The sequence below is a fragment of the Dermacentor silvarum genome, chromosome 10 (genome assembly GCF_013339745.2).
Source record: "Dermacentor silvarum isolate Dsil-2018 chromosome 10, BIME_Dsil_1.4, whole genome shotgun sequence".
Taxonomy (NCBI): Eukaryota; Metazoa; Arthropoda; class Arachnida; order Ixodida; family Ixodidae; genus Dermacentor; species Dermacentor silvarum.
The window spans coordinates 121,839,561-121,863,626 of NC_051163.1; the positions used below are offsets into that span (position 1 = coordinate 121,839,561).

General features: G+C 49.4%; 1 long non-coding RNA gene across 1 annotated transcript; it reads left to right on the plus strand.

The window, feature by feature from the left end:
• The first annotated feature begins 66 nt into the window (after nt 1–66).
• Nucleotides 67–5,543, plus strand: LOC125940633 (uncharacterized). Its single transcript, XR_007463831.1, has 3 exons — nt 67–175; nt 1,698–1,895; nt 5,425–5,543. It is a non-coding gene; the product is annotated as an uncharacterized LOC125940633 (long non-coding RNA).
• The last annotated feature ends 18,523 nt before the right edge of the window (nt 5,544–24,066 follow it).

Genomic DNA, 24,066 nt, shown 5'->3' on the forward strand with positions numbered 1-24,066 from the left:
TCATCTCTGCATGGAGCCATCATCAAGCCTTGCAGCGCAAAGTGTGGTGGCACGCAGTACCCGCCTGGATGTCGTGGAAGGTGGGACGGTGGTTGTGCTGGCCTACCTGGTGCAGGACAGCGCGAGTGCTGAGGGACCCACGGGGCACTTCGCCATCGGCATTCACGTCATGCAGGTGAGAAGAACGCAGGAGAGGATTGCGTGCGATTTCAATGACATAGTCGGGTGTGAGGGAAGCCTGTGTGGTTTCCGTAACATTCTCGACACACGTCGGTGACCTGACGACAGCGAGGAACATTGCAAAATGAAAGCCGACGAAGGAAAAATATCTGTGTTTTCATTTTTTGTTAAAGGTAAACGAGCACTTGCCACAGAGAACAAAAACAAATTTTGTGGCATTTCGGGACCTTGTTCACAAAGGCTAAGGAAATGGACATTGTTTTCCTTCTAGCATCTTTAGTCAAACAGAGTACACAAAGCAAACAAGATGGGGGTAAAAGTTGAGTGAAGGGCAATGTTTAACCGCTTGTATCTGTTTGATTATAGCATGCTGACACGAAGTCCTTGTAAGAAAGTGTTCCCTGAGAGATACCCTCTGTGCCCAGGCATGCGACCAAAATTGTTTCAGAGACCCATTAAAGGCAGAAATTTTATTTTGAAATTTCCACTTAAGTGTGCTCTGAGAGCCCAGTTATTTTATGTGTATTATCATACAGGCCACTCTACTCTAAATTGCAATGATAAACTGAGAATACTAGTTGGGTTTTATCATGGTCCCTTTAAAATGTACATGTGAAATCCCACAGGCAGCACTTTGTCATGTCTTGCGTCTCCTACATCTCACATTTCTTATTCAGCTGCTAAAAGTATTGGAAATACTATCTATCTTGCCACGGCTAGATCTTGCACATTGTTAACTTGGGCAAGTTGGCACTTACAGAATAGTTTACTACTATACTAGACTTCTGTTAATTCGACTCCGGTTGATTTGATTTGTGGTTAATTCGATCCTGGCCGAAGGTCCTGGCCGGCGCCCATACATGTCTATGGGTCCAAGCTTTTGTTTTTTCGATCCTAAAATTGGCCTTTGCCGGATTATTCAAACGTGACCAGTCGGCATGCACTTGTCGACCCTATGCTGACCTCAATAGCGACCTCTTTAGTGGCAGCATTTGTCGCAGTGGAGTTAAGGGGACCGTGAGTTGAGCACACGTCATCTCTTGTCGAAAATGGCTGTTTTCAGCCCGCCCTAGGAAGATTTTCAAGCAATAACCGTTCCTCACAATGTCCGATTACGGTTATAATGATTTGTCGCATAACATGTATGTACTACCGCGAAGCTTACTTTTAAAAAAACGTGTGGCGAAGCTGACTTTAAAAAACCGGGCACCATTGTGCAACAATTTCTCTTGCTAAAAAATCTGAATTTACAACTTTGGACACACAGAAAGTGGGCGTGCGTCTGATTCGGGGGGCATGTTAGAGTCTGGCAAACACTGCCAAATGAATCAGCAGTGTGTTTTGGCGTTTTTTGCTGCATCTCGTTTAGTTTGACCCACCGGATAATTAGATCAAATTCGTTGGTCTCGTCAGGTTCAAATTAACTGAAGTCAACTGTACTGTGCGATAACAATAGTTTCATTCTGCTTTAATACCTTCCGTAAAGATTGTCGGGTGCTGGCTCCTGTTTGGCACAGATGGAGGTGAACCGGCAGTTCCGGGTGCACGTAATCAAGCCAAAGGTGTGCAGCTCGGAGTATGTGCGCGCACAGCGGTGTGTTCCTCGAGTGTAGCCTGCAGCGTGGCCGCTACTGTCTTCTGCCAACCACTTTCGAGCCGGGGCAAGCGCGGCGGTTCCTGCTGCGGCTGTTCTACCGCCAGCCACTTGACGCCAGGTAGGGCATTTTTGGCTTGGCATGACGTTGAAGTGGCACTAGAGATGAACACTAGAGACAGTAACATGAAATAGCAGAGACCAACCAACAACTGAGCATCTATTCCGATAGACATCCAAGTAGTAAATACAGGAAACCTATACAAGTGTATAATAGAAACAACAGGGGAGATAGCTGACTCACTTTATAATGTTTAACGTCTGCAACAGAGTGAAGAGCCGTTTTTCCAGCTGAACACTGTTGATGGAGAACTACAATTACTTTGTTAGAACCATTACGTTGTTACAACTGTTGTCTGCCCTCATAGCCAACATTGCCAAACAAGTAAACTGAAGCAAATGCAACAGCAGTGCAACTGCTGAACAATGCCAAAACAAATGAAAAAAAGTGCATATTCATTCTTCTAGCAGAAACAGTTTATTCTTCCAGCTTTTGGTACATGCTGTGCCATCTCACTGGCGCCGCAATGAATTGCTGCACATTTGCAGTCAAGTTAATGAATTTGTAGCTTTATGTCCCGTTCTGATGTTCTCGGCAAGCTCAACGAATGAGCGTGTCTTGAGCATGACGGCAAAGTGCTGCAAGCCTCTGATTTTGTACAATGCTCATCGCTGGAAAGGAGCGGGTGCTTATTAGAAACAAAACATTTTCTTTACACTTGCATCTGATGAAAAGTGTTCAACAAAATCAAAGACTTGCATTTCTCCACCATCACAACCACAAAGCGCTGATAAGCCAAGCAACTGGCAAGAGCACAAAATTGAAGACTAAGTGCTACAAATCCCTCGATTGTATGGTATGGTATGGAGAACTTTATTGAGTCCTGAAGGTCAACCCTGGGTTGACGCGGCCCGCTCCCACGTTGGGACTGTCAGGCCGAGCCCTTCAGCCACATCGCGGGCCTTCTGGACTGCCCGTAATTGGTCAGAGAGTGATTCACTTCGTAGCATTTGCCGCCACCATTCTTCTTCCTTGTCACAGTCTGCGAAAGCCGCGGGGCACTGCCAAAGCATATGGTCAAGAGTAATGATGCCATTGCATTTATTACAATTGGTTTGAATTTCCCTCTCCGGATAGATCTTGTTAATAAAATATGGACTTGGGTATGTCCTTGTCTGTAGCAAACGTAATGTGACCGCTTGGGCTCTGCAAAGTTTACCGTGTGGCAATGGGTATTCCCGTCTGCTTAAATAATAATGTTTCGTGATTTCGTTATATGTTAATAATCGATCCCTGTGTTCCCCATGTGAAGTGTAAGCTGCTCGGTCTTGAAGAGCACGGCTAGAAAGTCCTCGTGCTGCTTCATTTGCCACCTCATTGAGGTTTCTCCGAGTTCCGTCCACCACCCCCAGATGTGCAGGAAACCAGCGAATTTCGATCCTCTCACTGTTGACCTTGTCTAGTAACTTGGTTGCTATCCGTGTCACATATCCGTTAGTAAAGTTGCGTATGGCTGTTCTAGAGTCACTGTAAATATGTGTCCACCGATTTGCCCGGATGGCTAAGGCGATGGCTACTTGTTCTGCTACTGTTGGGTCCTTTGTATAGACGGTGATGGCATCCCGTATGTTACCTTGAGTGTCTACAACAACGGAGGTATACGCATCCTTATTTTTAACCCAGGCAGCGTCAACGAATACCGCCTGCTGCTTATGTTGATCTATGGCTTGAAGGAGTGCCTTGGCTCTTGCCTTCCGTCTCTCGAGGTTATGTGTCGGGTGCATGTTCCTAGGGAACGGGGTGGTCTTAATTTTTTCTCGTAGTCCCGCTTGCAATTCTGTTAATAATTCTCCTTTGTTGGTTTGGTTGTTACTTTCTACGCCTATTTCTTCAAGTAGCGCCCTTCCAGGTCGTGTCCTCATTAGTCTCTCTTGGTGGGCCACCTGTTGAGCCTCAGCTATCTCTTCTAGCGTGTTATGCAGCCCTAGGCGCAATAATCTATCATTGGCAGTGCTGATGGGAAGTCCTAGTGTAGCCTTTATAAGTCGTCTGATTAAAGCGTTTAGCTTGTTCTTATCAGCCTGTGTCCATTGTAGCATGCCTGCCACGTACGAGAAGTGGCAAAATGCGAATGCATGTACCAATCTTATGGCACTGTCTTCTCCTAGCCCCTTATGCTTATTTGTAATTCTACGCAGAAGTCTAATGACTTCTTCAGACTTCTTAGAGATATGTTGTATCATCCTGCGATTAGATCCATTCGCTTCCAGGAGAAGGCCTAGCACCCTAATAGTCTCCACCTGCCTGATTGGCTCTCCATTCTTGGCGTATATGTCAATGCGGGGTTCTTCCTCTGGGATATATCCGTTCGGCTTGCGCCCACGCTTACTGCTCCGTAGTACCAATAGTTCTGATTTTTAGCAGAGCAGTTCAGTCCCATACCCTCAAGTATGGTTTCCACCACATAAATTCTTTCCTGTAGTTTGGTCTCTGTTTGTCCCATATTACCTTCAGCACTCCAGATTGTTACATCATCTGCATATATTGCAAAGTGGATACCTTCAATCTGCGCGAGACCTCGAGCCACTTTTGACATTGCCAAATTAAATAACATGGGAGATAGGACAGACCCTTGTGGTGTCCCACGATTCCCAAGTTCCAGGGTTGTCGATTGGAGTTCGCCTAACCTGAGACAAGCAGAACGGCAACCGAGAAAGGCTTTGACTATATTGTGCAATCGCTTACCCAATCCCATCTCCGAGAGGATATCCAATATAGCCTTGTGTTTGATGCGATCAAAGGCTTTTCTACATCTAGGCCTAGGAGAGCTCTCGTATGTAGCGGGCTAGCAAGAATAAGGTGATGTTTGATTAAAAGCATTGCATCTTGAGTCGAAAGTCCAGGACGGAAACCGATCAGGTTATGCGGAAGAACATTTCTGTTCTCTACATACTTAGTCAGTCTATTAAGTATGACATGCTCCATGGTTTTGCCCAGACATGATGTTAACGATATGGGCCTTAGGTTATCTAGATTGAGTTGCTTGCCTGGTTTGGGAATAAGAATTGTGTTAGCAATTCGCCATTCCTTCGGATAATCACCGTTTTTCCAGAGTTCATTGAAATACTCAGTTAAATACGTTATAGAATCATCGTCCAGATTTTTCAAAAGCCTATTGGAAATGCCATCTGGACCAAATGCCCTCGATTGTACACATGCAGCAGTTTATCATATCCACTGTTTGGTTTGCTGTTTATTAAGCCTAAGGGAACTACTGTCATGTTGGCCTCTGGAGCAATGCTGCAACCTTCTAACGAAACATGCTCAATGCATTCCAACCTTTTTCCGCATTATGTTCATGAATTGCAGCCGTCAATTAATTTTCATAATTTGTTGCTCTCAGAACAACTTCATAAGGCTTCGAAATCTAGGGCATTGCCCTCTAAACTAGTGTTTCGGGATCTACATTCATCCTACTTCTGTGTGGATAGTGTGCAAGGACAGAAAGGCACTGCACTGCGTATGTGTTCACAGTTCTCTGCCTTCGACAAATACCGTGTACTGAATGTGCACCTAATGTGGCGTGCAGGGAGCTGCAGAAGGACGTGCCAAGTGCCAAGCTTCTTCCGTGCCAAAGCATGCCAGCCTTGGCCACCATCATTCGCATTATTGGAGCGAAACACCTCGAGCAGCAAGACCCTTTTGGATGTGAGTGTTGTGCCAGCAGTTCATGCATTATATACCCGTCTTCAATGGCTCAGCGGCTGTGACATTCTGCCGCTGAAAGTAAGGTCCCAGGTTGGATTCCTTGCCCTGATGGCTGCATTCTGGTGGAGGTAGGACCTGCTATGGTGGTAGCTCAGTGGCTCTGGCATTGTGCTGCTGAGCTTGAGGCTGTACGGGTTCGATCCTAGCCACAGCGGCCACGTTTCGATTGGGGCAGAATGCAAAAATGCACATGTACCTAAATTTAGGAGCACGTTGAAGAACCCCAGGTAGCCAAATTAATCCCGAGTTCCCCACTATGGCGTGCTTCACAATCGAATTGTGGTTGGGGCACGTAAAGCTCGAGAACTTAATTTTAATTTTGGGGTGGGGGCAGGATGTCGAGAAGTGCTCTGTATACTGAGCCACGTGTGCACATGTTAACCCTTTCAGGCTCAATGACGTAAATATACGGCACCGCGAACAAGTACAAAATGGTCGATGCCGTATATTTACGGCGCCGTCTGTACGTTTAAAAAGCGTGCCAATTTCCTAACTTTTTCTTGCCTGGCATGTGCTACCACTATGCGGGAATACAGGGCGCCTCTCTTTCGGTTTTCGTTGTATATATTGTCTGCTGCGGTGCGTGTACTACCTACTGCTCGCGCATTGGCGAGCGTGCGTTGGTTTCGGCTTTGTTACGCGGGCGGTTTTGGCTTCTTGCACTCGCAAAACTGATGGCTATCTCGTTACTAATCGCTCAAAGCCTGTTACTCGTTCATTTATTGCTCACAGGGGTGCGCATACGAAGGATGCTGCCGTGCATGCGTTTCCTTCTTTGGAGACTCGCAAAAACTGATTGCCTCTGGTTGGCGATAAGATGAAGGATTAGCGGAAGTTTGTCCACGTTTTGCTTTTCTGACGGGCACACAACCACACAGTTTTCTTGAGTGTGCTCACCTACGCAGTTCGATTACGCTATGGACGCTGAAAAAATATTAGTGCAGGAACATTTGAGACTTACGGAATATGCATCAAATTTTTAATTCTTATAAGTTTATTTGCTATTTTTATTGTTCTTATTCATGAATAAACAGTATACATATATATACTAACGCAAAAATTTTTTTTTCTCACTTTACGGTCATCCTGGAGAAATTACGGTAAATTTTTTTTCGAAATAGGCACGTCTGAAGAATTTAAATCTGCAATAAAAAAAATCTACCCTGGGCGGTTGCATATGGCGAAAACGATCTTAAAAGGGTTAAGGAACCCTAGGTGGTTGAAGTTATTCCATAGCTCCATGCTCCAGCATCTCCCAAAGTCGTAGGCCTTGTGTTGCTTCGGAGCCTTCAACTCCATCAACCAATCCATCAAGCAGTTAGTCAACCACGTATCAATCAATCAGTAAAAAATATTGTCATGTTAGGCACTCAGAGATGCATATCCACAGAATTACAGCTTCTGACAATGCCAGGCAACCTGTACCAGTCTGAGTTCCGAAAAGGAGTGAACTTCATAAAGTAGCAACATAGTGTTGACCTCGGGTGCCAAAGAATGAGGTATCCGACTTATGCACTCGTGAATGTGAAAACACATTCGGTATCGTGAAATTAATATATCAGCGCATATAGACTCATGCCATTTGACTGACAAGCATTGTTTTTAACTTGTTCACTATGGCGTGGGTCGCCGGTGGGTCACGGCAGTTATTCCCACTGTGCGGCTATGCAGGGCTTTCCTGCAGTGCACAAGCGGCATCTTTGTTAGGTACTGGCAGAGACGAAAAATTGTTGTTGCTTCTAATCTGACGCGCTGGGGCGCCATTTCTCTCCGCCTTGAGAAAGTTTAAAAGGAGCACAACTCTCACAACCGGTGGGTCAAGATGCACCTGAGGAATGTGACAAGTTACTCACCAGTGGGTCATGATGCACAGAAATTTAGTCTTTACAAAGTGCTGCCGCAGTGAACATGTTAATTAGAATAACAAGGCTAAATATTTTTTCTCATAATTCTTAGCCTTGATATCACCTGCAGCCTCATTATGCAAAGCTGAATTGATTAGCTTAAATTGGAAACAGCAGTGCCACAGTTCCAGCAATCTAGTTCTTAGATGGCAATACAAATTATAGCAACTAGTAAAATTTGGCAGGTGATACAGTAGTTCCTATCACACCAATGAGGGCTGGCGATCATCGACGAGCCATCGAGAGAACAAAGTGCGACCTCAACAGCTGATGGAGAGCAGTTGTGGAACATGCCATAAAGTGGCATTTACTAGGAGGTGTCTATTTTACGAGGTTTTGTTTGTTAGTTTATTTGCTGGATTGTAAACAAAGTAAACTTTCCAAATCAATTGCAGTTGCCGAACGTAGTCATGGCGTTGCCACTAGCCCTCATATAGGTGATGTATAGAGATGACCGTAATTTGAAATGCCCTACAGTTCGCCTGTCGATCTTTTGGTCTATGGCTGAATGACTGTGTGAAAACCTGGGCGCCACAATGAGCACGATTTTTGTTTTCCTACATTGCCAGCAACCCGCCACGGCACCTATGGTGTTGTGCCGCTGGGCTTAAGGTCATGTGTTTAATCCCAGTCGCAGCAGCCACATTTTGATTGGAACGAAATGCAAGAGCGCTCAACTGCATAGATTTAGGTGCACGTTAAAGAACCCCATGTGGTTAAAATCCGGAGCGCCCTCCAGAGTGGCTTGGGCCATAAAACCTTGGAACTTATTAAATGATTACTAAATTACATTGCCAGCCCCTCCTCGAAACCAAAAGTAGTGAAACGACGCTTCTGGCCTTGTCCATAGCCTAGTCACTCCAGCAGTTGCCGGTGAAGCTGAGCCCGGGTGAGCAAGCTGACAAGCACTTTTGCATCACGCTGTGCTTGTCTCGTGCATCCAGTGTTTCTTGCTTAAAGTCATACAGTATAGACCACTTATAACGTAAGCGCTTATAGTGCAGGACCGGATATAGTACGGTCTTTTCAGACTCCCATTAATTTTCTCACAGCACTCCATGTATACACGTATCGCTTATAGTGCAGTTGCGGGAGACGAAATACCGGTTACAGTGTGGCTGCCAGCGTGTCTCGCGCCGGCAGCCGCACAACCGGTGCATCTCGTGCCGTCGGGCGTGTTCCAACGTTGCTGGTGCATGAATAGCTCCGTTCATATTTTTCGCCCGGCGCACCAAGCCACGCCGGCCACGCATCCCAGAATGCCTCGCGAGGAGCAGGCAGAATGATGCAATGGCGGGAGTGCGCGAAAGCACGTCCATCGCTGCGGCACTCTGAGCATCAACAAGCATGGTGTCACGCATGCACAAGCGAACATGAACACATCTCACTCGATGACAGTGGAAACTTGCTGTCAGAACGCTATGGTGAGGAAGCGCGGCAGCAGCAGTGAGCGAATTGACCTTTGTGCTGTCGCTCGCATCACAGTGAACTAAGCCGCGAAAACACAGTGCACGGTGGACTGTGCCCTCATCGCAGATGGATTTCAAGATACAGCAACCCCTGCGGGCAGGCGTGCGTGCTCAGAGTAAACGCACCCCCCCCCCCCCCCCTCGAGCCTTGCGCGCGGCGGAAGACAGTGCACTTCCTTCCCGCTTTCCTCCCATGCGTGCGCAAGATTGCGACGCGATCACCGGCTCACACTCGCACGCTTTCACTCACACATAGCATACAGCGCGCGGCGACGATTTTGTTGCCCTTGGACTTTATACGGAACCTCGCGGCAACAGCTACGGCAGCTAGAAATGCGCCTGGAGTCCGCTTATAGTGTGGATATTTGCAACTCCGGTGACTTATGTTATAAGCAGTCTACACTGTAAAAAAGTCTTGGCTCACTTTGCTCCCGTTCCTACAGCAAGCGTCGGCATAACCGAGCGAACGAACGCAGCAAAGAATGAATGAGCAAATGCGGAGCGCAGCGGGGAATGAAAGCCGCAAGGAAGAAAGCAAAGTGGAAGGTGTAGTGGAACAATGAGCCAGTATGGCGAAAGGGTGAGAAGAAAAGCATAGTGTGGCAACGATGGCTACGAGATGGTACCAGAGTAGTGCGCGACATCTGTGAAGTCTGTCGGTGGCTGCTGCTGTGAATTGCGCCCACGTGTCACCCATGCGCTGGCTCTCACGATCTCCAGGTTTTACGAGGCAGCCGCACCATGCTTTGCTCTGTTTGCAGCGTACCGCACGAGGCAGACAGTCCACTCCAGTCAGTGTACCACACAATGAACACATGTATAGAGCTGCGCTCAAATTTCGCGTTAGGGAGTATCGTAATCGTCGGTGAATTTTTAATATTTTTGTCACTAAGAATAAGTAGCCAGATACACCCTTGCTGTCTGTGCCGGTGCAGGCCACGATGAAGTGAGAGAAGAACTACCCAATGAAAGTTTTGAATCTCTGGTCATTCTGATAATGGGAAGCGGTAAACCTCTCCATGTTAACAGGAGATGAAAATTTGGTGCACGCTTTCACTGTACTTTTCTCTGTCTATAGCAATGGCATGACAGTGGCCAATGGGCAAAACATGACTGCACAGCACTGCGCACACAAGCTTTTCTTAAAATTACAATATGTAGTTATTGAGCTTTCATAAGAGAGAAAGTTGGGAACATTTAAGGGGGGACGTGGCTTTGAAAATCAACTTCCTGATTTCTTCATGGATTTTGATGAAAATTGGCACAAATGTTTAGAATGTCTCCCTGATACTTCCATAAAAGTTTCAGAGTGATACCTTGAGAACATTTTATTGAGCAGAATTTTTCTCTCTTTAACTTTCTGGAGGGCCTGGGGAACTTAAAAACCATGATGGAAGGCTCGTTGAGTATTGACTGCATAGCTCAATGCGTGCTGAAGGTCGTGACAGTCTTACTTTTTTTTTTTCGCAACACAAATTTTTTAGATAGTCATTTTTCAAGTTACCTTTGCACCAAGTACACTTTCGGGGTGAACGAATAGCCACGCCATAAATTTATAAAAAGTCAAGATAAAAATGCGAGACTGTCTCGACCTGCACTGTAGTCCAAGGAACTTGACAAAAAATACAGAATCAAAATAGGCTAAACGGTAACGAAGAAATCAGCTCCAGAAACTGAGCAGAAAGGCGAAAAAACAGTTTTGAGAAAACGGCTCTCAAAGTTTCACCTTCTCTTCAATTCTCTAAAACGCATCAAATTTGTAATCTTTGATGTGTTTTGTGATGTGGGGCTTCTTGGACATGTGGCCTCTGGTCTGCTGTGCCTTTGTTCTGCGTTTTTCATGTTTGTATGGCATTCTTTACTGCTGCTCTACAAAGAGCATGGTGCCTGGGTTTCAAACCAAGTGAGGTGCAGAACTATGTGGGCATAAATATACAGTAGTTCTAGCGTTGTACCTGCAGACTGCCTCATTGATAGCAGTCTCTAGTACAGTCAGTGAGGCATTGTTTTCTTTTGGTAGAATCGACCATGTTACTGAATGAAGGCTCTCAGCAGCGTTCTGGATCATCTTCCATTGACAATAGCTATGGATGTTAGGAGAGCCACTGATAGATAGCCAGCAATGCAGCTGCTAGGTGCTTTCTAGCCTGTACTTTTGTATCATGCCTCACTTCTGCAGCCAGGTGTCTGTGCCAGCCCAAGTGGTCTAGTGAATAGAGCTCATGATGAGGTTCTCTTTATGAATTAAAGGGGTGGTATGATAGGTATTGTTACGAGATATCGTAGCATTACGATAACAGAGTCGGCGCGCGATGTGCTAAGTCGCGGGTCCGAGGTACCGATGTGCGAAATGCCTGGTCGCGGGTCCGCGGAATAGACGCTCGACGAGCTTAGTCGCGCAGTCCGAGGTGCCGATGCGCGAAATGCCTGGTCGCGGGTCCAAACGCTCGGTAAGCTCAATCGCGCAGTCCAAGGTGCCGACGCGCGAAATGCCTAGCCGCGGGTCCGAGGAATAGACGCTCGAGGTGTCGACACGCCATGAGCGATGTGCCGACAGGCGAAATGCCTAGCCGCGGGCTCGAGGAGTCGACGCTCGAGGTGCCGACGCGCGAAGTGCCTAGGCCGCGGGTCCGAGGAGTCGACACTCGATGAGCGATGTGCCGACGCGCGAAATGCCAAGCCGCGGGCTCGAGGAGTCGATGCTCGATTAGCTTAGTCGCACAGTCCGAGGTGCCGACGCGCGAAATGTCTAACCGCGGGCTCGAGGAGTCGACGCTTGCGGTGCCGACGCGCGAAGTGCCTAGCCGCGAGGTCCGAGAAGTCGACACTTGTTGAGCGATGTGCCGACGCGCGGAATGCGTAGCCGCGGGCTCGAGAGTCGACGCTCGATTTGCTTAGTCGCGCAGTCGGAGGCGCTAACGCACGAAATGCTTAGGCAAGGATCCGAGAAGTCCGCGCGCGATGTGCTTCATCGCCGAGTCGGAGACGCCTACGCGCGAGAGGCTTAGCCGCGTGTCCGAGCATTCCGTGCCCGAAGCTCGGTCGCGAAGTCCGCGTCACCGATGCTCGGAATGCTTAGCCGCGGGTTTGAGACGTCCACAAAAAGCGGGATCGGCCACACTAGTGCTATGTCCACGTAGCGCCCGCTTTAACACTCGTCGAAATTACGGAAACTGTCCAGAGCTCGCGAGGACACCGCAACAAGCGGAGCAGACGACGCCATCACGGAGCGAGCACCGAACCAATGGCGAACCGCGCTGGAGTCACGTGGCGGGCGCGGCTAATCGGTGGCTCCGGCACGACCTTCAATCATTTGCTTTTTGTGTGCTTGTTTCTGTATGGAGGAGATAGCTGAAGCGGCAGATTTGAAGACGGAGAAATGCGCTTTCCAACGAGACCAAGATGGCGGCGCTCGGCTGCGCCGTTCCGAAGATATCGTGGCTTGAAAAACGCCGTTTTTTCGCAATTTCCGCGGAATTTTTCGGCACCTTGGCTGATACAACAATTTTTTTAGAGCACTTCTACTTGGTTTTCAGTGATGATATTTCGGAATCAGATAGAATAGGAGTTACAGAAACTGAAAATGTGATTTTCAAAAAATCTATTTTTTAGCCATTTTTCGCGATGCGAAAGCCGCGTCCCCCCTTAACAAAGAAGCTCGAGAACAAGTTAAGGACCGCACAAAGAGCAATGGAACGAAAAATCTTAGGAGTAACGTTAAGAGACAGGAAGAGAGCGGTGTGGATCAGAGAACAAACGGGGGTAGACGATATTCTAGTTGACATTAAGCGGAAGAAATGGAGCTGGGCAGGCCATGTAATGCGTAGGATGGATAACCGGTGGACCATTAGGGTTACAGAATGGATACCAAGAGAAGGGAAGCGCAGTCGAGGACGGCAGAAAGGCAGGTGGGATGATGAGGTTAGGAAATTCGCAGGCGCAAGTTGGAATACGCTAGCGCAAGACAGGGGCAATTGGAGATCGCAGGGAGAGGCCTTCGTCCGGCAGTGGACATAAATATAGGCTGATGATGATGATGACAGCCAATAAAGCTACTATCCGTAGTTCGTATCATCATCATCAGCAGCAGCCTATATTTATGTCCACCGCAGGACGAAGGCCTCTCCCTGCGATCTCCAATTACCCCCATCTTGCGCTAGCGTATTCCAACTTGCGCCTGCGAATTTCCTAACTTCATCACCCCACCTGGTTTTCTGCCGTCCTCGACTGCGCTTCCCTTCTCTTGGTATCCATTCTGTAACCCTAATGGTCCACCGGTTATCCATCCTACGCATTACATGACCTGCCATGTAATGCGTAGTTCGTATAGCTGTCTACTAATCTGCTATCGCAATCGATGTTTCGCCTTTCGGACGAAACTGCGAGATTCTTTCCTTCCGCTTTCTGCCTCAGCGATCATATGTGCCTTCTCCTCGAGAGAGAGCAATTTACACTTTTTGGTTGGCGTAGCCATTTCGACCGGACACACACCACAGAAAACCGCAGCGATTGCGGTGATCCCCTGCAGTCTCGCGCAGGCGTGTGATGACCACGCGTGCCTATGGATTGCAGTGGTTGAAACTGGTACTTTGAATTTATTTCGTTCACGAAAACCTCGTTCAAGCGGATGTACGATCGTCACAGCTTTGGAAGGGCCTTCTAATTTGACTACGCGGCAGTTCCAATTTCAATTCAGTCCCAGTTTCGTTCTCGAAAAGTTCGTTGAAGCGGAAATACCGAGTAAAACGCCTTCGTCATGAAGGGACTTGTTATGTATTACTTTCTATGGGCAGCTGATGGGGAATCAGAAAATCTTCGTTGTGGCGCCCATTGGATACACCACGAATCTGGTCCAGCAGGGCAAAATTTGTGCCTACTAGTGCCATCACTGGAGCAACAATGAAAATAAGAAGCCCATATAGCAGTGCACATACTGCGGTCACTGCCCTTGTTATTTGTGATAGCTATTTGATCATATGTCTGCAGTTTCTGGATGGCTGTGACTTTTAGCTTTTCACCTTGTGGCAGTGGCATAGTCATTTTTCGCAGAGCAGTGCCTAAGCATTTTGCAATGTGGTTGGTGCACTAGTCTTTTTTATGACAGTACCGCCATACACTTCTGACCCACAGACGGCAGTGTAGGCCTTGCTGTCGCCATCACTCAAATTTGTGAAGCGCAGTGGGGTCTCGTATGACAATGTCCTCTGCCATATGCGCACTGCTGCTTCTGTTTCCATTGCATGGAATGAACAGTGTTTTTTTCACATACAGGATGACGGAAGGCTTCGCATATCTCTTCATCATCACCTATGTCCTTGTGGCAAGCAAGGCAGTAATTTGAAAGGACCTCAAAGTCCAGGCAGAGACCTGTGTCCAGGGACACAGCTGGGCCCACTCCGTTGTGGCTTACGTGGCCCCTTTTTTGCCAAGTGCCGTCGCACATTACCGGCACATCACCGCCGCCAACAGTGTCCTTCGTGGCCCTTCGTGCCTGTTCCAAGTTTTGGCTAACAGCCTCCATAGCAGCACCATGGAGCTTCTTGGCCATACCATGGAATGTCTTGTGATGCAGTGGTTTTGGTAGGCCGATGATCCCACAAAATCGCGAAAGCTGGTCATGTCCTGCACCTATAGCACACATTGCCAAAACAGCGTTCACGTTTACGGCGAAGCCGTCGCGTGAGCTCCCGCCGTCATAACAAATGTTCGCCTCGGGGTCACCGCACAGGCTGGCTGAGTTGATCCGCTTCGAAAAATGCGTGAATGAAAGCACAGATTCAGGGCACTCAGAATTTTCGCAGCGTAGCTCTAGGTAGGACGAAAGTCCTTTGCGCTTCTCAGCTGCTTCTCGGACGGTGAGTGAGCTGAGGCACCAGCCAGCCTTGGCTCACTTTTGAAAGAATTCCATCTTCTTCTGTGATGCACTGATGAACTCCACAGCAGCGTTGATTTCAGAACCACTGTCGCGGTAACCTGTGACGGCTGTAGGCCTAGCCTACGTCGGACAGTCGCGGGCATCGTTCCTGGCTGTCGTTTTTCGAAGTGGCCTACGTAGTTTTCCTTGGTACTTGTGTTAAGTTCTATACTTCCGGATGTCAAAACTGCACTTTTTTGGGCTTGTCATCTCAAGAAAACGTGGAGAGAACACGGCACCGCATAGGAATGATGCAAACGGCGCGAACTTTCGCAACTTTTGGTGAATTCTAGAGTCACCGCCGCTCACTTTAGCGCATTTTTAGGCGACTTCTCATGCGAATTTCGGCTTGATGTTTACAAAAATAAAAGTTTATAGACCAAAGATGACAATGCAACTTAAAGCAGAAAAGTTATTTTTTAGAAAACTGACTTTTCGACCCACATCTCCCCTTAAAAAGAAGGACTTATTCTTGAAGTATTCGCGCACTACAGCACGATGCATGAACGGTGCAAGTCATGAAATATCGTGGCCCGAAAGCACACAGCGAACGAGGACCATGAAAATGCCCCCGCCGGCCAACATTTGCGGCCCGATAACGGCAGAAAACGAAACTTCAGGGTGCGGGCTAAGCTGGTGGTGGGCGCGCGCGGAGACCATCGAAGGTGCGGGAGGAGGGTGGGAGGGAAGCGGATTTGGCCTCAGCAACTCCACCGCTTCAGTGGCTCCCCTCGCCCTCTCTCTCAACTCCCTCACCTTCGACTGTCTCGGTGTGTGCCCTCCGCCAGCTTAGCCCGCTCCCTGAAGGTTTGTTTTCTGCCATTATCGGGAAGCGAGCATTGGCTTGCGTGGGCAATTTTGTCGGCCGGACTGGACCTCTGCCGCTGCTTCCCTCTGCGCTGCAGCCGCAGCGTTCAAGGTCAACACATGACCAGAAAATACAGGAAGCAGAAAAGAGAAGGGTTCACTGTCATTTTCCCCGCATGGCTGAGGCGTAGGCCCGCACATGTGTGTTCCTCCGCGATGCAGCAACGACGACCTAGCCATTTGAGAGAAAGTGAAATTTCTGCCTCGGTTTTCTTTTTCTTTTTCATGCGCGGCATTGAGGGGTCTCTCTTAAGCTTTTGCTCTATGGCGGGTTCGGTGCAATGCTGGTCGGAGGTGCCGCCGTGTGATTTGGCGCGCTGCTGACAGCATTGTCGGAGCACGGTATGTTCGAATTAACTGTCACAAATGCATGCACGTTCAAATTACCGGACGTTTTCACCCATTGGAATACATATAACTTTGACGGGACCCCAGAGTCAGTTCACATTAACCGGAAGTTTGAATTAACCAGATTCGACTGTATGTCCCTTCAAGAACGCCTGTTTTTGGCCTGCCCTAGGAAGATTTTCCAAGCATTAATCGTAGCTTACAATGTCTGATTACGATATTTCCTTAATTCTAATGTGCACCTTTTTTTTTTAAAGAAAACTGGGCTGAATATTGCCTGCGCTGTGCAATCGGATATGAACCCAAAACTGTCTTCACGGCATTTGTATGCTTTTACAGCATAACACTTTTGCACAGCGGCAAATTAGGAAACCGCCAGCCATTCTGTAACACAAATAATTCAGGTGCGCATTAGATTTCTACATTGTTTAAGGAGCTTTAGTATAATTTTAACACTAGATTCTGCCGAATACTCCCAATGAATTGGCGGTGAGTTGTGACATTTTTTATACTATGACAAGGAAGTCTAGCACGGCTGTGGACGGCACGAAGGACGCCGACAGGAAGACAACAGCGTAGGTTTCGCCAGGCACAGCAGGAACAGCGTCGAGCACGAGCCCCACTACAGTAGCGCTGGCGATTCGGCTGCGGAGCTCTACACGACGCACTTCTTCCTTACATCTTCCCCCCTCGCGGAAGACGGAGCCGCACAGGAGGCCTAAGGCGTCGTGAGGACGAAGGGCTCGTGATACGGCTTGAGCCGATCGACGTGGACAGTCTCGCGGCCTCGGCGACGCAGGTCCGTAGGGGGCGTCAGAGGTTCGATGACGTAGTTCACCGGAGAAGTTTGCTGCAGAACCCGGTAGGGTCCATGGTATCGGGATACAAACTTGGAGGAGACACCTGATGTCGAAGTAGGAGGCACCCACAACCAAACGAGAGCGTCAGGCGAAAACTGGGAGTGGGGGCTCCCGTCGTCATGACGAAATTTCTGTAGCGCTTGTTCTTGCGTTGTAAGGGAGCAAGCTAGTTACCGACATTCTTCTGCATACCGGGCGGCTTCTGAAACCGGTGTACCCTCTGATAAGTCGGGACGGTAAGGAAGAATAGTGTCAATAGGAAATGACGGTTCTCGGCCATACAGAAGAAAGAAGGGAGAAAAGCCCGTCGTTGCCTGGGGTGCCGTATTGTAGGCGTACGTGACATAGGGAAGGATGATGTCCCAGTTGGTGTGGTTGGAGGCAACATACATCGAAAGCATGTCGCCAAGAGTTTGGTTAAAGCGTTCTGTCAATCCATTTGTTTGCGGGTGATATGCGGTGGTACAGCGATGAATAATGCGACACTCAGTGAGAAGTTCTTGAAGGACATCGGCGAGAAACACGCGGCCGCGGTCGCTCAGTAGTTCGCGGGGAGCGCCGTGACGTAGAACGAAGCGTTGAAGCAGGAAGGAGGCAACGTCACGAGCCGTCGCGGCTGGTGGAGCGGCCGTTTCGGCATACCTCGTGAGGTGGTCTATAGCTACAATGACCCAGCGATTGCCAGCAGCTGTGTATGGAAGAGGCCCATATAGGTCTATTCCAACCCGGTCAAAGGGTCGTGACGGGCACGGCAAAGGTTGCATTGGTCCAGAAGAGCGGCAAGGATCAGGCTTGCGGCGTTGACATTCTGTGCAAGAGCGAATGTACTTTTGCACAAATGTGTACATACCGCACCAATAAAACCTATGACATAGTCTGGTGTAGGTCTTGAAGAGACCAGCGTGTGCACACTGAGGGTCGGCGTGGAAAGCGGCGCATACATCGGTGCGGAGCTGCCGGGGTATTACAAGCAGCCATTTGCGGCCGTCGAAACTGTAGTGACGGCGATAGACGATGCCGTCGCGGATGGCGAAGTGCGAAGCTTGCCGGCGTAGTGCGTGGGATGGTGGGCATTCAGGTGAATCAGAGATGTAATCTATCAAAGATGAAATCCAGGAGTCCTTGCGCTGCTCCAAAGCCATGTCGACAGAAGCGAATGAGGGAAGTGGGTCGTCTAGGACGGAGACACTGACAATGTCGGTGTGGACAGGCGAGCGCGAAAGAGCATCGGCATCGGCATGCTTCTTGCCTGAGCGGTAGACAACCCGGATGTCGTACTCTTGGAGCCTCAGCGCCCACCGGGCTAGGCGGCTGCAGGGATCCTTGAGGGACGACAACCAGCAAAATGCGTGGTGATGGGTGACAACATCGAAGGACCGGCCGTACAGGTATGGACGAAATTTTGTAATGGCCCAGATGATCGCTAGACATTCTTTCTCCGTTACTGAATAATTTGCTTCGGCTTTCGTAAGAGTGCGGCTCGCGTAAGCAACGACATATTCTTGGTAGCCGGGCTTTCGCTGGGCCAGCACAGCGCCAAGACCAACGCCGCTAGCATTCGTATAGATTTCCGTGGGAGCAGTTGGATCAAAATGGCGCAGTACCGGTGGTGTTGTAAGCAGGCGACGTAGCGTCGCGAAGGCCTCGTCGCAAGCCAGGGACCACGCGGAAAGATTGGTATCTCCCTTAAGTAGCTCTGTCAGCGGTGCCATAATCGAAGCGAAATTTCGAATGAAGCGGAAGTACGAGCAGAGGCCAATGAAACTACGCAAGTCTTTAAGACGTTGGCCTTGGGAATTCTGTAACAGCATGGAGCTTTGTGGCATCGGGGAGAACGCCGTCCTTCGACACGACATGTCCGAGAATTGTCAGCTTCCGTGCCCCAAAGTGACATTTTTTCAGGTTGAGTTGGAGGCCAGCGTCACTGAGACAGCGTAAAACCTGCTCCAAGCGATCAAGGTGAGTAGGAAAATCTGGTGCAAACACTACTACATCGTCCAAATAACACAAGCACGTGTTCCATTTGAGGCTTCGAAGAATAGTATCCATCATCCGCTCAAAAGTCGCGGGCGCGTTTCAAAGGCCGAATGGCATCACACGAAATTCGTATAAGCCATCTGGTGTGATGAAAGCTGTTTTGGGCTTATGGTCTGCAGCCATAGGCACCTGCCAATAACCAGAGCGTAGATCGAGGGAGGAAAAGAACTCTGCACCTTGTAAGCAGTCTAAGGCGTCATCAATCCGTGGCAATGGATAAACATCCTTTCGGGTTATTTTGTTTAGGCGACGGTAGTCCACGCAAAAGCGGATCGAGCCATCCTTCTTTTTAACTAAAACAACTGGCGATGCCCATGGACTGTCAGATGGTTCAATGACGCCACACTTGAGCATTTCACCTACTTGCTCATCAATGACGCGTCGTTCTGGCGAAGATACGCGGTATGGTCGCTGCCGTAGCGGTGAGTGAGCACCGGTGTCAATCCGGTGGCATACAGTCGTCGTTCGACCCAGAGAAGTTCTATGGCTGTCAAAAGCAGGGCGAAATTTGTCGAGGAGACGGAGGAGGTCATGGCGCTGCTTGGGGTTTAAGGCGTTGTCGACGACGTGACTGAAAACGTCTTCAGGCGATGTGGCAGGTACGGGACAACCGGAGAGGGTGTTGACCTGGGACGATCCATTAGGAAGTTCCAAAGCGGTAATGGTGTCGTAAGGCTCCACAGTGCCGAGAGATTCACCGCGAAGCAACGTAATCGGGCATGTGAAGTGGTTGTAGACAGGAAGGTGAGTCGCAACTGCTTGAAGGCCAAGCAGCGCGGTTGGGAGTGGTGAGATGTGGCGACGAACGAAAGCAGTGGAAGGTGTGAAGAGTACGGTAGAGTCGGAGGCAATGGAACAGGATACAGGTGCCAGAACGGATGCGTGCGGAGGTATCTGGATGTCGTCAGTGAGGGATAACTTGGTGCAAGAAAGCGAAACGTCGTCAGATATGGCATTGCCAAGCGAAGAGAAGGCGACTTCTGCACGGGAGCAATCAATAACAGCTTGGTGACGAGAGAGAAAATCCCAACCTAAAATAATATCGTGGGAACAGTGGGGAAGAACAACGAACTCGACGATGTAGAGCACTCCTTGAATTTCAAGTCTGGCGGTGCACGCAGCCAGCGGCTGGACATGCTGTGCTGTGGCCGTGCGGAGTAATGGACCGAAGAAAGGCGTCGTAACTTTTCGTATTGAGCGGCATAGTTTTTCGGCAATCACAGATATGGCGGCACCTGTGTCAACGAGGGCAAGCACAGAGACACCTTCAACAGCGACATCAATAACGTTGGGCGGCGAAAGAAGAGGGCTTGAGCGTTGCGACGATGACGCAGTTCTTGCCTCGGGAACTGCGCCACTTAGTTTTCCGTGTCAGCGGTAGAGGGACGTCGACGCATCGGGGAGAGCGAGCGACGACGAGGGGAAGGAGAACGGCGGTCAGAAACTGGGCGAAGGATAGGGCGGGGAAGAGGTAAATCGCGGTCTGGAGCGTAAGACAACGGATGGTCGTATGCTGCTGTGCGTGGGTCGTCATGTGGATGAAGTGGACGGCGGCGGCACAGGCGTGCAACGTGTCCGGGAATACTACACGAATAGCAGATGGGCCGATTGTCCGCTGTGCGCCAGGGATTAATTGCTCGATGGACTGGAGGTCGTGGTGGCGGGGAAGTAAAAAGAGGGCTAGGCATCGGAGGCGGAGCCCGGAACGTCGGTGGGCATGGTCGTGCGACGGCGTCGGCGTAAGTCAGGGGGGCGGTGAGTTGAGGCGCCCGCTCCAGAGGAAGGACCTCGGACACTTGCTCTTCTATGACGTGTCGTAGGGTCGGACTAAGGGATGAACTGGACTCCGGCGGGTTGGAGATAAGGGAGAGCTGGCGAGCAACTTCTTCCCGGACGAAAGCCTTGATCTGCGAGAGGAGGTTGGAATCGTGAAGAGGAGAGGTCAAGCCGGACAACGATTCCTGATGGGGAACAGGACGGCGGGTGAGGAGGCGTTGACGGCGGAGCTCGTCATAGCTTTGGCAGAGTTCAATAACTTGGCCAACAGTCGAGGGGCTCTTTGAAATCAGCATCTGAAACGCATCCTCGTCGATGCCCTTCAGGATATGCTTGATTTTATTGCCCTCAGTCATGGATGCATCGACGCGTTTGCAGAAAGCGATGACATCTTCAATGTAGCTTGTAAAGGTCTCACCAGGCTGCTGAGAACGTGACTGCAGACGCTCTTCGGCATGAAGCTTTTGAACAGCAGGGCGGCCGAAGACCTCGCTGAACTTTGTCTTGAACACAGTCCAGCTTGGGACTTCGCTTTCGTGGTTGCGAAACCACAAGTGGGCAATTCCGGTAAGGTAAAAAGGGACGGTGGTCAATTTCGTGGTGTCATCCCATTTGTTGTTAAGACTGACACGTTCGTATGATGATAGCCAGTCATCAACGTCGTGGTCATCAGCACCGCTAAAGATGGGAGGGTCCCGCTGACGGAGTGTGCCGGGGCATACGGAGGACTGGGGAGCAGGTGGTGGTACGCTCGTGGCGCTTGCGGAGGTCATGATGGCAGGGAGGATTCGGCTGCGCAATTCCAGGATTACAGGAGACCCAGCAAACCTCCACCAATTATGACAAGGAAGTCTAGCACGGCTGTGGACGGCACGAAGGACGCCGACAGGAAGACACAACAGTGTAGGTTTCGCCAGGCACAGCAGGAACAGCGTCGTGCACGAGCCCCACTACAGTAGCGCTGGTGATTCTGCTGCGGAGCTCTACACGACGCACTTCTTCTTCCTTACAATACATCTTGTTTACTTCGACCCACAGGATAATTTATCAATTTTGCCAGTCACGCCAGGGTAAACTTAACGAAAGTCGACTGCATAAGGACGACCGAAATATCAGACACCTTACAGCACATCATGTGATAATTCAGACTTCAACTGCATAACCGTATGCAAATGAGTCAAGAAGAAACAGTGATATTTCCAATTTTATATGTCCCCAGCATGGTTTTCGGCCATGTCACTGGCACCTCCTCAAACCGAAACTGGCGAAGCCTAGTCAATTGAGTAGTTGAACATTCGGTGCATGTATTGACTGTACTTTTGTCTATCTTAGCAATAGCATGACAATGGTCTAGATAAGGACCGGTCACACTAGGCCGACCGGACACCGACAAGAAAACGCCTAAACAGCAACGTCTATGATAGGCCGACTAATCAGAAACTGTTCTAATGAGAGGCATCAGCAGACTGTTCTGATGAGAGGCACTCTGCCACACTAGGCCAACAACGCTGCCGACGTGACTGACAACAGCGAGTTGTTGCAGTGTGACAGGCTTTCATGAAGTCGACGTCAACAAAAACAGTTTGCAGACTGTCATCGGCCAGTCTACGTGAAATCGGCCGCAAAGTGAAAACACTGCACCGACAAGCGATTGCCGCAGCAGCTGCACTTTTATACCCACTGAATCGCGCTGAATATGAATGGAAACATACTTCCAAAGTTGAAGTGCATGATCGTCAGCCCTTGTGTCTACCAGTGTTGAGCTAGAGCGTGTGTTGACTTAGTTCAGCGCAGAGCTTACCTGCAGCCGAGAGGTTCGTTCACGTATACCCCTACCTGTGGGCCATCCAGCCTGAGCGCCGTATCGGCACACTGGGCGGATATGGCGCTGATTTTGGTCTCTCGAGTTCAGTGTAGTTCAGTTCTGGCCACAGCGACATGAAATGGACCGATCTTGACTTCATACGGTTAGCACGCAAGCAGGAAGCGGCAACAAGGCACAGAAAGCAAGAACCTGCTACTGTAAAACCTTCTTAATCTTCTCGTTTAGTTTTCGCGCCACCGCTACTCTGTGCGCTGAATGGCTACGAAGAAATAGCCCGCAAAAAAGTTGTCCCGATGCGCAATTCCATTCGTCGACTGAGGCGCGTGACCGTAAGCACGCCATGCCATTGGCGGATTTTCGCCGTCGTCTGCTCGGGCCGCTCAGGCGTGCGAAACTCGGCACGAAACGATGTCAAATTCGGTTTTCTAGATGCCGCGAACGGAAGAAACGAGGGGTGTTAACTTTCGAAAGTGCGCAGTAGCTTTGAAAGATGCGCTCGGCACGGCGGCCAGCCGTGCTGAGCGCCGCCGAAGCCTCCCCCCGTGAATGCGAAATAGGCTTAGCAGATGAAAGCAGTACTGACAGCGGCCTGTGTTCATGCGGCATTCGAGCACAATTACTGCAGCCTGACGATTTGGAGCAGGTGAAGACTTCAGAAAAAACTGCGAGGCTGCTTTTACACCGACTACCAAGCGAAAATCGCATTTTCTCGCGCACCCTGAAGCCGCCACGCTGATGCCGCCGTGGCTGGCTCGGATGCGCTAGCTGGCGACGCGCTTCGTTATCGTAAGCCTCGATTCTATAAATACTCCGCTGTCTTGTGTAAAGCACAGGTTACGGTGCCGCAGTGGGAAGGGTGAACGGGACAGCGGTCTCGCCTTAGAGATAGTTATCTCGTGTACAATCTGCGACGATGCCGCGTCGGCGCGGAGTTCGCGGCGCGTGAGCAGCGGCCGCCGTTCACGCGTGCACGCCGTTTTAGCCGTGAACTATCTCGCTGTGCACGACACACGGAGTACCGGTAATTGGCAAACGGCAGTGGCATTTTTTGCGATTAAAGATATTCATCTCGCGCGCGATCTACGCTGATGCCGCGTCGACTAAACGTGCAACCCATCCCTCGTGAACAATCTCGCTGCGCGCGAAATGCGGTGCTCCGGTAATCAACAAACGACACCTTTTTATTTATTTTTTTATTTTGCTATATGAAGTTAAATGCATTATGCTTGAAGTGCTGCAAGCAGATTGCTATGGGGCTTACTAGTCACTTCTGAATGTAAACATGCAAATAGCCTTACTGTATTGCACTCAGTAAAGTTTGTTTTCTTTTTTCTCATTTTTCTCAAAACAAGGTTTTTGGTCACTTTGCTTGTTTGCTGCATCGATATCTTTGGACCTAGGACAGCTAGAGCTATTATTTTTTTTGCAGCCCAAAGCTAAATTTGTTGGCAGGGCAACGCTGA